The 12933-nt window shown below is 43.3% G+C and overlaps 1 protein-coding gene across 1 annotated transcript in view; it reads left to right on the forward strand.

The window, feature by feature from the left end:
• The first annotated feature begins 6509 nt into the window (after positions 1–6509).
• Positions 6510–12933, forward strand: part of LOC117753825 (cadherin-20-like) — a 36906-nt gene continuing 30482 nt past the window's right edge. The window contains exon 1 of the mRNA XM_034572238.1: positions 6510–6595. The gene's annotated coding sequence lies outside the window, so the exon portion shown is untranslated. The remainder of the gene's footprint in view (positions 6596–12933) is intronic.

Raw genomic sequence — 12933 nt, forward strand, 5'->3', positions numbered from 1 at the left:
AGGGAGCAGGAGTGTGTGTTAGCGGGTTGGGAAGGTGTGGGTAGACGGCGGTTTGTGTCTTCTTATCAGTTTTATCCATTCTGACAAGTTTCCTGGCTATTCTGTCAAGCGCTCTGGCATCCGAGGAGGAAACCAACCCGTGCTGGGCCCAAGTAAGAACCTGTGAAAATCAATGATGTTCAGATAAGCTCGCTATCAGTCCTGACATCTGCTCTGCCTCCTCTTCATCTTTTTCCTCTATGGAGAACAACAACAAGAAAAACACGCCTCAGAATCATTGTGCTTAGTGTGCATGCATGCTCCTGTCGGATGTAGAGCGCTGGGGCGAAACGGGGGAAGTTCATGTACAGAGGGAGGAAGACGTTTGGGGCTGAGTTTGCAGGAAGGGAACACTCACAATGCATATGTTAATTATATCTAAAATCTAGAGCATCACACCAGCACACACACACACACACACACACACACAGCTCTGTCTTCACGTATATTATAAAGTGGTCAAAATGCATCAGTGAGGTTGTTGGTTTCTATTTGATCTTTTATTTTGTGTATAATTTTATATTAATATATATAATTTGTTCTATACATTTTATTTTTTCCTTTTTTTACACTTTGTTCTATGATTTATTTACTTCATCGTAATTTATTCATTTAACAATAGTTGTACACCAGTGTAAAAAAAAATTGTTTTGTATTTTCATCTTATTCAATTTGGTTTACATATATTTTACATTCCACCCTTTACTTGTTTATATATTTTATTGAATTGACATTTTTGCAATTTTATTGTATTCCTGATACATTTATATATATTTTTTTCTGTCCAGAACGTATTTCACGAAACTCATTCTTATTTATTTGTTATCTATTATGTCTCTATTTATTTAATTTGTTTTTTTCATTTTATTTTTGTAATATCTTTACGACACGACACAAGTGGTTGAGCTTCAGCGACTGAATGAGAACCGTGTCACATCCCAGATGAGTCACGTCTGCAGGTTGTTGAACACAATCGCAGACGAGGATCACAGAACTTAATGTGACATGTTGGTCTCCAGCTTTCTTTTATTCATTTGCTCTCCCTCCAGCTGTACTCGATTTCAGACGTGCTGAGAGGGGATTGAGACCCAATATCCTCCGCACACCCTCTACAGAGGCTAACATGAGACGCGCTGGGAGGCCGGAGATGGAAGATTCAGCTTCAAATTACCTGATAGATTAGAGGCAGAATTGGACGGGCACAACAAGCCTCTCCAGGATAGGAAGTACCTGCCGTGGAGAGGTTCGGGTCAACGTCAGGGCCGCGGTCGCATATGGGCCTGGTCGTCAGTAGCAGATGATGCTGAATTACACCCGACGAGGGATAAGAAGCACTCTGTGCAGGCTGGACAATGGGATGTGGGGATAAGGTGAAGGACTGCAGGCAGAAAGCAGAGCAGCGTACTCGTGTCTAATTCAGAGCTCATTGAAACAGCGAGATGGTTTCCTGTTCTTTTCAACATGAAGGACGCAGTTATCATGCGGGTGAGTGGAGAGGCAGGTGGACAGAGGATTAAATGAAGAGGGAAAGTGGTCGGACAGCGGCGGACGAGCTAAAGAGGCCGATGACACCACAGCTCTTCACTCTCATTTTTTCCAGGTGTTTAGTTACAGGTTGTTAGTTTAACAACCTTCTCTCAGCGACAGAGGGAATTCGTTGTTTTGAAGTTTTGACTTAATGGGTATTAAGTGTAACGCTAATGGAGCCGAGCTTCCACACGACGGGGTCAAAGGTGCAGGAGTTCCATATCTCTTCATAGTTATCTGCATTGGTTGTGAAGTCAGGTCAATATTTATACCTTTAGTTTAAGTCTTGTAATTGATTTTAAGACCATCTATATTGTATTAAAGGATTCACACTTATTTTACAGCTGTTTCAAGACGTTTTGAGGAAAGGAAATACTTCAACTCAGTCCAGTCCTTTTCTCATGCAGACATGAGACATGGAAATCTGACTGATTTGCACCCTGGTCTGTTGCTGCAGTACAGACAGGGGGCGACACTATGAACTGGTTTTCCAGGGCAGAAAAACACATTTCAAAAGCCTTTAGAAACAAAACACTGAATGACTCGGTGAACTGTCCCTTTTAGTTGTTTGACTTGTGATGTCACATTTTTAGAAAATATCTAACAAAGGGGAATTCAAAGCAGTGACATAAGATTAAAGCTAGAATCATGAGCCGTGTAGTGAAGGACTAGAGGTAAGTAGAGATAGTGAGTAGAAAATAGAAGTCACCCGTTGGGGTTTGAGTTGTGTCATTTTGTTGAAACCCTGCTTTGTGCCAGCCCTCGTTCCCTCTGGTCTTTATTACAGCCCACACCACACTCCTCCGCCGCAGCCAGATACAAACATAATCCCTCTGCGGTGTAGTGAAGCCAGGAGCTCAGGACAGGGAGCATGTTTAACATCTCGATTCTTCTTATTACGCTGTGGGGGAAGCAGGCCTTGGCAAGACGGCGCTCCAAGATCAACACAAGGTTGACGGCCATCTGGTCTACAGCGCAGAAAATCCTGAAATGGCAAATACCACCCACAGCCTGGGCTGCGGCTCCCAGCAAACACGGAGGCAGCAGGCTCCAACAATCAGTCAGGCGGGGCCGGGCCCCAGCAGCAGACCAGCGGCCCCAGTACAAACCAGGGAGATTACGACAAACAAACGGTCCCGTGTGTGGGAAGGTGGCTCGTCTCTTTAAACAGAGAGGTGATTGGCTCTGTACTCTTATTTATGGCAGCGTTTATCTGAGGGAGAAATAGACTTTGTGAAGGCCAGGCTCAGTCATCCGAGGGAGCCGGGTTTGTGAGCCAGTCAAGGCTGCGTCGCATCACGCCGCACGCCGGCTTGGCGCGGAGCCGTGCACGCGGGTGCTATTATCCACCTTCGCTAACATGCCCTCTCTGGATCATCATTTCTATGAGAGCTGCTATAAATCAGTTTTACTGCTACAGAAACATCTATTGTGACTGCCTGCCCTTCTATTGGCAAATGTCATTGTCATAATAATACCTGGAGGGATCGCTTTGCTGTGATTATGAGTGCCACTCATGTGGCGAGATGGGCAGCACCAAGTAATCTGCGTGAAGAACATCCTCAGGGGGAGGATGACTTTTAAACAGTGGTTAGTGGCTTGGGTGTTTCTTAATGAAAAGTTCAGGGTGAAAACTTCCATCACAAACAGGAGGAATATCAACAGCAGCTCCATAAAAAGCCCTGAGAACATATATTCACAGTTGGCTTCTTAATATGTGCAGCGTGTGGATGGACAGATCGTTTCTGGCCCAGATTAGAACAGCTTTGGTTGTTTAATTGAGAGGTTTCTGTTCGTGTTGTTTTGTCTTTGGTTCTCTCGCCGGTTTGAAGTGCGCCGCCCGGGATTTGGAAAAATCTGAATCAAAATAAAACAGTTGTGGGGTTGTTTGCTCGTGTTAGCACAGTCCTGATGGAGCAGCTTTGCTGCTTTCTTTTGAACATTACACTCTCAACAAATAATACCAAAGGGTTTTTCTTTCCCCAAATTAAATATGAGCAAGTAAAAATAAATATGTTATCTTATATATAATAACACAAAGTTTTCAGGACCATTAAAAGAAGTTCAAGTGTCTTAATTGCAAGAGACGTACTAATAGTAAAATTGTCTTGTTCACACTATTCATAGCAACGTTTTATAACTTTTAAATAGTTTTTAGTCTCTTGACCTTGGGAATTCCCTCACTACCTTTTCTGGAGCTTTCAACTGCATCGCTCGGTCTCTGGTGGAGTTTCTCCTTCCAATGGACTTAGTGGTCGTCACATGACCTTGGAACTTGTATGTTGTGGGTATAAACTACAAAAGATGGACGACACGACTTCACGTCCTCCTACTAACCAAAGTATACTGGATACGAACGCTGCCATCGTTTGTGTTTGGAGTCTGTGCAGTAGTGATCGGGGGGGTGGAGCTGTGGTAGGGAGGTCCCACCGTTACATGCGCTCGACCAATCATGAGTCGGTCTCGGCTTTCAATCATGACTTTTCAACCCTGTTATCAATGCAATTGTTCCATCTTGTTTTACTATCCCCAATCTTTCTCTGGAAATTTCCTTTGCCCCATAAAGTCGAGCAGTTTTACTTCCTCGAGGTGAACGCACACCATCCTCCACTTAGAGTTAGCCTCTGCTACTGGTAATGACAGAAAGAGGCAAATCTTAGGAGCTGTATGCAAAGAGAGAAACAGCTTTGCATTGTGCAGAATATACAGAAACCAGCTCCCAGCAGCCTTTTCTAAACAATATCCTGCAGGAACCTACATGTCAAACATTAACATGCAGAACAACTGAGGAGCTCACAGAGGAATTCTGTTGTTGAGGACCTGGAAAGTGTCATCTTGAATTAAAGATGTCAGCTACGAGGGTGGCTTCCTGCTTCCCCATCACCCCCCACTGCTCCCCCCACATCTCCCACTCCTCTGTCTCCTCTGGACTCTCCAGCCATCACCTCCATGGACAGCCCTCTGTTCGTAGATCAATCCTCTGCCTGTTTAGCTAATTGTCTGCAATTGGCAGCGCTGTGTAATTCATCCCCGGGCCTGAAACATCAGCCGATCGATCGTATTGACGTGTAGAAGCTTCCTCGTCTCGACATGTGTTTATCGCAGCGCCGAGAGAACACATGCCGAGAGATACTGATAGATGTTCTTCATGCTGATGAATACGGAACAATGCAACTGAACACGTCGACATAATGTTGGGTTGTTCTCATTTTCATTTCACTATTATTTATTGGCAATTCTCAAAAACGTTTTATATTAAATCGAACATATTCGAATGAATTGTTTTGTGGCACATTGCTTTGTCTGTGCTTATTTTCTTGTTTAATTTGACAGAGAAAATGATTTGTTTTAGCTTCTCAATTGTGAGAATATTTGAGTTTTGGAAAATACAATTAAAAAATGCAGCACTTTGGGTTCAGAGAAGAGGTGAGGATATTTTTTTGATGATTTACAGGTATTCATATAATATATTATTGCTGGATGAACGACAGTATACTTTATACATTGAATTGATAACAAACATGAGCTGCAGACCTAGTTAAAAGTCCTGTTGTGTTTAAGTTATGCGAGACAAACCTCATTCTGTAAACAATACCAGACCCAACTCCCAATACATCATTGTGTTTGTAATGAACTGGAGGCCCAGGACTCTTTTTTTTTTGTGATGGAGATGAATTACTGAGAAAGAATGGAAGACAAAAAAACAAACCCAACACAAAGGCAGCAGAGACTCAACAACTGACAACGCAGCCGCGGTGCGCAGCTCTCCGAGTCCAAGTCTCTGACAGCAGAGATGGCGGCGCCTGCACCGGGTGACAGGCCCGATCCATTTGGCGCCGGCGAAGATGCAAAGATACAAGCTGTCTAAAGGGAGTAAGGTAGACTTCAATCAGCTAAAAGGTGATAAAACATAATTAATTCAATCACCCACTCACTCTCTTCCTCTCCACGTCCTGTGAGAGAAAAGCTAAAAAGCCCAGCAGTGAGCTTTTCCCCCTGTGAGGATGCATTGACTCGAGTAAGTTAATAGGAAGCTGCATTCACACTTTCCTTTTCAATAAAGCCCGTCCTTTCTCTCCGTTTATCCAGAGCTCAGTGACAAGCTTGTATTTGATTGTGTGGTTGGAGAAGGTGGCTCACACTACAGTCCACGCCATTAAACACACATTCACTCGCTCACGCAGATAAAAAGCTTTTACCTCGAATCACAAACTGTACGACCAGTAAAATAATAAATGACTGGCAGGTGAGAGATGAAATGTACACGTGTGTACATGTACATATGCATGTGTACTTGTGAGTCTGTGCTGCTCCTTGACCTTGACACCGTCAGAGACACCATTAACAACGCCACCGTCAGGGTGAAGGAGGCCGTGTTTACGCCACCACGCCTCCTCTAAAAACAGAGTAACAGGCTTTGAGGGGGGGGGGTGTAGCCTCAGAAAATGAGTTAGCATCAGATTTCTTGTCGGGCTGGTGCGAAATATGCACTGGGGAAAATTAGTTGTTTGTCTGTGAAGATCACGCACGGCCTGGAGGCAGATGTGCAGAGATCAAACGAGTGTGTGATTTGTGACGTTGTTGTGTGTGCGTTTTCTCTGTGAGCCGAAAGGAGAGAGTAAGCAGGCAAAGTGTTAGCGGCGAGTGTGAGTGGGAGATGTTCGTTTCAGGCCGAACAGGCGGTATATCCCTGAGAACTGGTGCACCGGTGAAAGCAGAATCCGCTGCCCCGAGGCGCTCGTCTCCCACTAGAGCAAGGTGTGAGGAACGAGAACAATAGCTGTTGAAGGCAGAGTCATGCTTAAGCACAATACCTGCCCACTGTAACACAAGGCCGCTACATCCCGGCTCCCATGACAACCAAGCCCTGCGCTCCGGGGACGAGTCGCTAACACAGGAGAAGGTTTATCCTCCCCGTTGTTCCCTGACCACAGCGGACAGTTGCCGCTGGAGATTTTGTGGTAAATGGTACCGAGGAGGAGAACAACAAGCCTCTGGTAACAAGGCAAACAAGCTACGACAAGTCAAAGTAAGTACTTGTGACTTTTAGAAGAGGCAGTAATTTGAGCTGTTTCACTCCTGAGAGTCCGATCACTAGTCGGACGACACTTGGAATAAGATTTTAGTCGATGTGGGTTTCACAGGCCGAGCGTTGCAGCCGAGATATTTCTGTATATTGTTATATATTTTTAAAGCTGAACCAATCAGTAATAATTAAATTAGAATGTTTTAAATTAACAATGAATCTTAATTAGTACATGTAACGAGGTTGCCCGCAGCTGATAAACCCAGAGTGAATTAGGCTTCGCATCTCGACGGAGCTTTTTAGCTAATTTCAGCTCGATGTTTTCCTTTCACACTTCTCATCAAACCTGTTTTCATCAGCAGCAGGAAACAGAGAAAGAAAAGAGAAACTGAAGAAAAGCTTGAAGAAGAACAAGAATAGTTAAAGACCAAAGTTAAACGAAGATGTAATATGGACTCACATGTAGCTGAGCAGGTTCAGGACTCGATGCCACGTCTGCTGGGAAAAGAGAAACAGGCACCTTTTCGTTAGCATGTTAGCTAAAAGGTATTTTCAATGTTAAGCTTTCCTGCCACATTGGCTAAAGCACGTTAGCAACATTTAGCTCACAGCTGTTGACAGTTGGTCTTTTTCTACTTATTAAAAATAGCTTTTCTTTGAAACTACACTGCATCTGTATATTGAATTACCAACAACAACAAACATTACATTTGAAGAGGTGGCGAGTAATAACTAGTAAGCTAGCAGTAAGCTAACGTTACTCACCAGCAAAAGGGCCACAGTTAAAGCATGTTAGCAACATTTAGCTCACAACCGTCAACAAATTAACTTTTTCTGCCACCAAAAAATAGTATTAGTTATTATTTATATTAACTATAACAAAAATAACTTGTGATAAGCCTCTTACCAGTAAGCTAGCTGCTAACACTAGCTGGAACAACCCATGAGCAAAAAGAGGTAAATGTTTCCTCAGTTTAAATACTGGACCCAAATTCAGCAGGTAAACACGAACTCACCTCAAAGGAACAATACTTATTCTCTATGTACGATGAAAACTCGTTGCTAGCACATGGAACAACAATGAAACTGTCCTTGGACCTTTAGACTTTCTACTGCTGCTCCTTAAAGAGGATTTATTCTTATGTTGCTTCAATAGCAACAAACTTCAGCTTCGATAGAAGAACTAACAAGAAAAACAACATTACTGAGCAGTTAGATCAAAAATAAGAAAACATAAAAATCTAATTGCATCTTGAAAATATTGATTTTATGTCACAACTGATCAAAACGCATGTATCATTCAGAACTCACTCGACTCTGGGTGGAGAAGTGTGTGTGTTTTTTTGTTTTTGTGTGTGTGTGTAGCTAAAATAAGACATAAACTGATTTTAAATGGCTTCGCTCTGCACCTGATGACAGATTATCACATAAAAGTGCAATGTAGCATAGCTCACACACAGGAGACTACATTATAATCCCATTATGAACAAGTCATTTAGTTTATATAGAGTCTGATAAACTGATGATGCATGATGGGTGATGTTATAAAATATATCAATATTTTATTTGTTTCTAAAGATGTTTTGAAGTTAATGTGGATTTCCCGTGAAACAACAATAAAAAATGATGATGCGGACGTTTTTCCGGAGCGGAGAGACGGCTCCTGTTTTTTATTTTCCTGTGGGTGATGTTGCTCATCAGGAAAAGAACAAAGACGCAGCGAGAAAAGGGCGAATAATCGTCAGACACACACAATGAGACAGAGAGTGAAGGGAAACAAAGAAGGCTTTCTGTCTCAATGTGGATAATTACATTTCTACCTTTCTCTGGCAGTTGCATTGCCTTAATGCTTGTAATTAATTTCATTATTTTTGGCCCTGGCTGTTGAGTGCAGATTAGTTCTCTCTGAGTTCTGGGGATAAACACAGTAATTGCTTATTACTCTCAGAGCCCACATTAGATTATATTAAAGCCAACGAATTAGAAATTATCCAATCACCTTTAGCTTTAATTCTTAACCTGCTGTTGTTATTGTCATCGCTTGTTTCCGTGATGTCGCTCGGTGCGTGCTGCTCACCGTCACTGTATTCGCTCCATCTTTGTGATTTTAACGCTATTAACCTCATTCCAGTTGTAATTTCTCTCAATGTACTGTCTTACAGGACTGTTTGCTTATAGGACCTTGAAAATATCTTTAGATGACCAGTTATATATTGAAAGTAAGAGTTAACAAAATCCTTTCCATTCTCAGTGAAGCACAACTCACTTCTTCTCAGTTCAAAGTCCTTGAGTCGTTCTATTTTCACTGTGAACAGTTACATATACACCTGGCAACAGCAAACACAGTCCTCTCCTGTAGTGGAAGTTTACAATAATCTACAAATACTCATGTGCTTACATGAATATATACTTATATGTTATCGTTTCTTTAAAGGCCCCACAAACCATCCTCATTCCATGAGCCAGGAAAGTTTAAGGAATGTGCAAATGTTTCCCAGGAGAAGGTTCATTGTCCGGGGAAGATGTGAAAGCTTTCAACTTGCAGGGTCAAGTTGGTCTCAGGATTCAGGAGTGTTATCATTAAAGTCGAGCTGTTTACTGGCACAGCAGAGACCATCCGGTTATAAGCAGCAGCGGGGGGAAAGTGCCTTGCTCAAGGGGACTTCAGTTGTAAGCATTCATCAGCAGAGACTTAACCAGATTGACTCGTATCAGCTGCTTCTGGGCACATCATTGATTCTACATCTGTCCAATAATTAGTGTGTATCACGTCGAGGATGCAGAGTTTCTGCCGCAGCCTTTTGACGGAGCTCACATCTTTAATTTACAGTCGTACAGTTACAAACACGCGTGGAATAGAGTTAGAAATGCTTCAGGAGCAGATATCAGTGGATAACAAGGTGTCTGTCACGCTGCAGCCGAGACGGGTCTGATGCAGATCACATGCGAGCTGCCGTGAGAAACCGATAACACCGAAGAACAGCCTCCTCCTCTCTGTTCTTAGAAGTATCCTAACATCTGATTCTACACGTCTGCGGCGTGGCGACACTTGAGTACGTCAGTGACTCGCGGCTCAATATGTGGTTACTTGGGCTCAAAGGCAGAATCCCACTTATCCGTCACCAGCAGCAGAAACTCTACCTGAGGAGCAGATCAGAGCCAAGGCTGTTATGAATAGATCATAACTCTGGTAACAAGATCTCGACACAGACACCTTGTGTTCCATCAGGCAGGAGAAGAGCTTGACAGGGACCGAGTGTGGGACTTCTGACAATACTGCTTTGTGTGTCGCCAATTTTCACTGTGGCTCAGTGAATAGGCTGCGTAACAAGATCCAGCGGTAACGAGATCCAGGAGGAGAGACAAGGGAATCAGTGACTCGACGGAAAGAGAGAGAGAGACAAATCACTGTGGCAACAAAAAAAAAGAAATAACTGGTATTTGTTTTTCTTTTTTGTAATTAAATAAATCCACATCCTGTATTCAAGCTTTTTCTGAATCCTCATTTTGTTCGGATGTCTTTTTGTTTTCAACTAGTGAGCTAACGAACACGGCACTTAAAAGGGCTCGTTCAGCCAAAATACAAAAAAAAATACTTTTTCTTTCCTCCAGTTATGCAGAAACTTTATATATCTCTGAGATACACTGAATACACTGAGAAGTGAGCAGAGGTTGTGTTTGCTAATCCCATTTTATTTCCTATATGTCTGGTTTGAATGAAAACGGTCACTGGCTTGTTCTGTGGATTATCGACAGTCACAGGGACATTGCTTTTTAGCTACTGTGGTTTTTTAAATGAAATAAGTTTGAACGTATATAATAGAAATTTTATTTGGGGGGGTTTACACTTTTAAAGCTGCTCTAACCAATAGCTTTGTATCAACGAGTCAACACCACATGAAATATTAAAGGTGTTGTTCGTGTAAAAACCCACCGTCTGCTATAATGTTCGTGTTGTTCGTATGGTTTATTGTGCTCTAAAAAGAAAAGCTGATGCCGAGAGAACATCTGAAGTGAGTCATTTTAAAGCAGAGGTGGAGGAAGTACTTACACATTGTTCTTACGTAAAAGTACATATAGACAAATGTCAAGTAAAAATACCACATTCACTCATCCTACTGGCTCTCTGGAGGAGGCGGGGACTAATGGTACCCGTCTGCTGTGATTGGATCAGTGGAACAATTCTCCTCTCGTCTTTGTTTACTTTAAAAAATATATAAAAGAACTATGTGAATATGTAACATTGTAAAAGTGAGACGTTTTTGTACAGATTGATAAAATGACACGCTAGTTTTTTAATGTCATTTTTGAAGTTGATCTGTTTTATTGAGGCTTTGACAGAAATCTTTCCAAACCAGGTAAATAAAACCAACACTACTTGAATAACCAGATACCATGAGACGCAGATTCAGCTTAGTTCAACCAAACCTTTAACCAACTAGCGTTTCTCACCTTCATCTGTAGTCCACCTGCACTCACGCCTTCCTGCGTCTCCGTGTTAAATTGCAGGGACATTTTGTTCTCACCTGCGAGCAGTGCAGCTAATGACCGTAGCAGCCGGCCGCCCTGACCAGAGAGAAAGCCTCATCTTCTGATGGAGGCTGATGGACCGGGGGGGGCAACACATACATGAGCTCATTGATGTGACTTGACTCAACAGATAGATCAAATCCATGCTCTCAGCTTCTCCCTGTCAAGGCCACATGTACGTACAAACAGATACAGAACACGGTGAGCGTCTGCGGAGATGCAGAGCGATGTGAAGCTTGACTAAATTGCTTCTGAAGGACTGGGGGAGCTCTCCTGGGATGCAGCAGCCTGGCCCTGCCACTAAAGGTAATAGGGTCAGACAGCTGCATATTAGCTGTGGATCATCTCCTTTGACACAACGGCCGATCTCGCTGGCGGCGGCAGCGCCGAGCCCATACCTGTACCTGCCAGGCATATCTGTACTCAGAGCGGGGGGGAGGTGGGCGGGTATGTTTGAGCAGCGGGCAGCGAGCGCCTTTTACATCCTCCCTTCCCAGGTTCACTTAACTCCCCACAGACATGGAGGACATTCTCTCTCTGTGCACGTGATGGATGGCAGGTTTGTTTCATGCAGAATGCACTGAAGCAGGCGCTTATCATCATCCTCATCTTCATCGGCTGCAGCACATACGCTCACTCCTGTATTCAACACCTTCTCTCCATCCATGTGTTACGTTAGAGGAGGATGGGATGTGAGGTCAGGCCTTTCATTTCACAGGAACAAGAGCAGATCAGCCTGAGAGCGCTGCCTCTCCCTAAGGCCCCGCATGTGAACAAGACAAATACAAGGCCTGTAATTAAAGATGTAACAAAAGCTCTGTCGATTGTTTCTCCTCACATCTCCGCTGGCGCGTCGCCTGGCATTATGGCACAAAGCTCAGTCTGGCGTGCTCTGTACACAAGGCTGCTAGCTAAGGTTCAGCCGTCCTCACATCCACTCAGCTAAAAACTCCCGCTGCACCTCTGAGACAGGAACCAGCACTCTTTTGTTTTCAGCCTCATAATATCGGCGATGGAGATAATCAAATCCTTCAGTGCTCATAGTGATTTATATTGCATGAATGAGCAGGTTGGGATTTGGCGTCTCGCTCAAGGGCACTTTGACAGCGCACATGGCCGTTGATGGACGTACGCCGGCTGCAGAGAGAAGTGAACCTGCGAGCAGATCTGAGTTCTGGCTGCAAACGTTTCTCAGAGGCAGAGCTGCTCCGGAGGTGGAAATAATTTCATTGATTAAGTTAAACCTCAGCGGGCAGAGCTGAAGAACCACAGTGTTTCACAGTGTGTTCAGGTTACTCACAGAAGAAAGTCGGATTTTTCAGGGATATAACTTTTTTTATCCAGTTGGCAGCAGAGCACTTAAAAAGTAGCTTCATCTGTTTTCACCTCCACTGAGTCTCTAAGGTTCTCATATTGGATTTATACACATTTTAGATTCGTGACGCTTCATTTTTTAGTGACACACATGTTCAACTACTTATATAATTTTGACGGGTTTGCAATATTTTGCTGCTTCAAGAATCAGAAGTCCTTGAATCTCAAAAGCTCACAGAAGTTTTTATTTCATACATTTCATAGTCTGTCGGCTCCTATTGTCCTTGGACCAAATTTAATTGAGGGATTTTGTCAGTTTTTTGACGTGTGGGCCACAATCACGTGAACCAGATCAACCTCCGAGCCCATCAGCTGTCGGCTGAACGCATCTCATGTGACTTTCCGGCTCCGGCATCTGAACAAAATGTTCAGATGTCAATTCTGTGAATGCGGAGATGTCGTATTATCCCATTTTGTGCACGGCGAATAAATTCTGG

This window comes from Hippoglossus hippoglossus, chromosome 20 (assembly GCF_009819705.1).
Source record: "Hippoglossus hippoglossus isolate fHipHip1 chromosome 20, fHipHip1.pri, whole genome shotgun sequence".
Classification (NCBI taxonomy): Eukaryota; Metazoa; Chordata; class Actinopteri; order Pleuronectiformes; family Pleuronectidae; genus Hippoglossus; species Hippoglossus hippoglossus.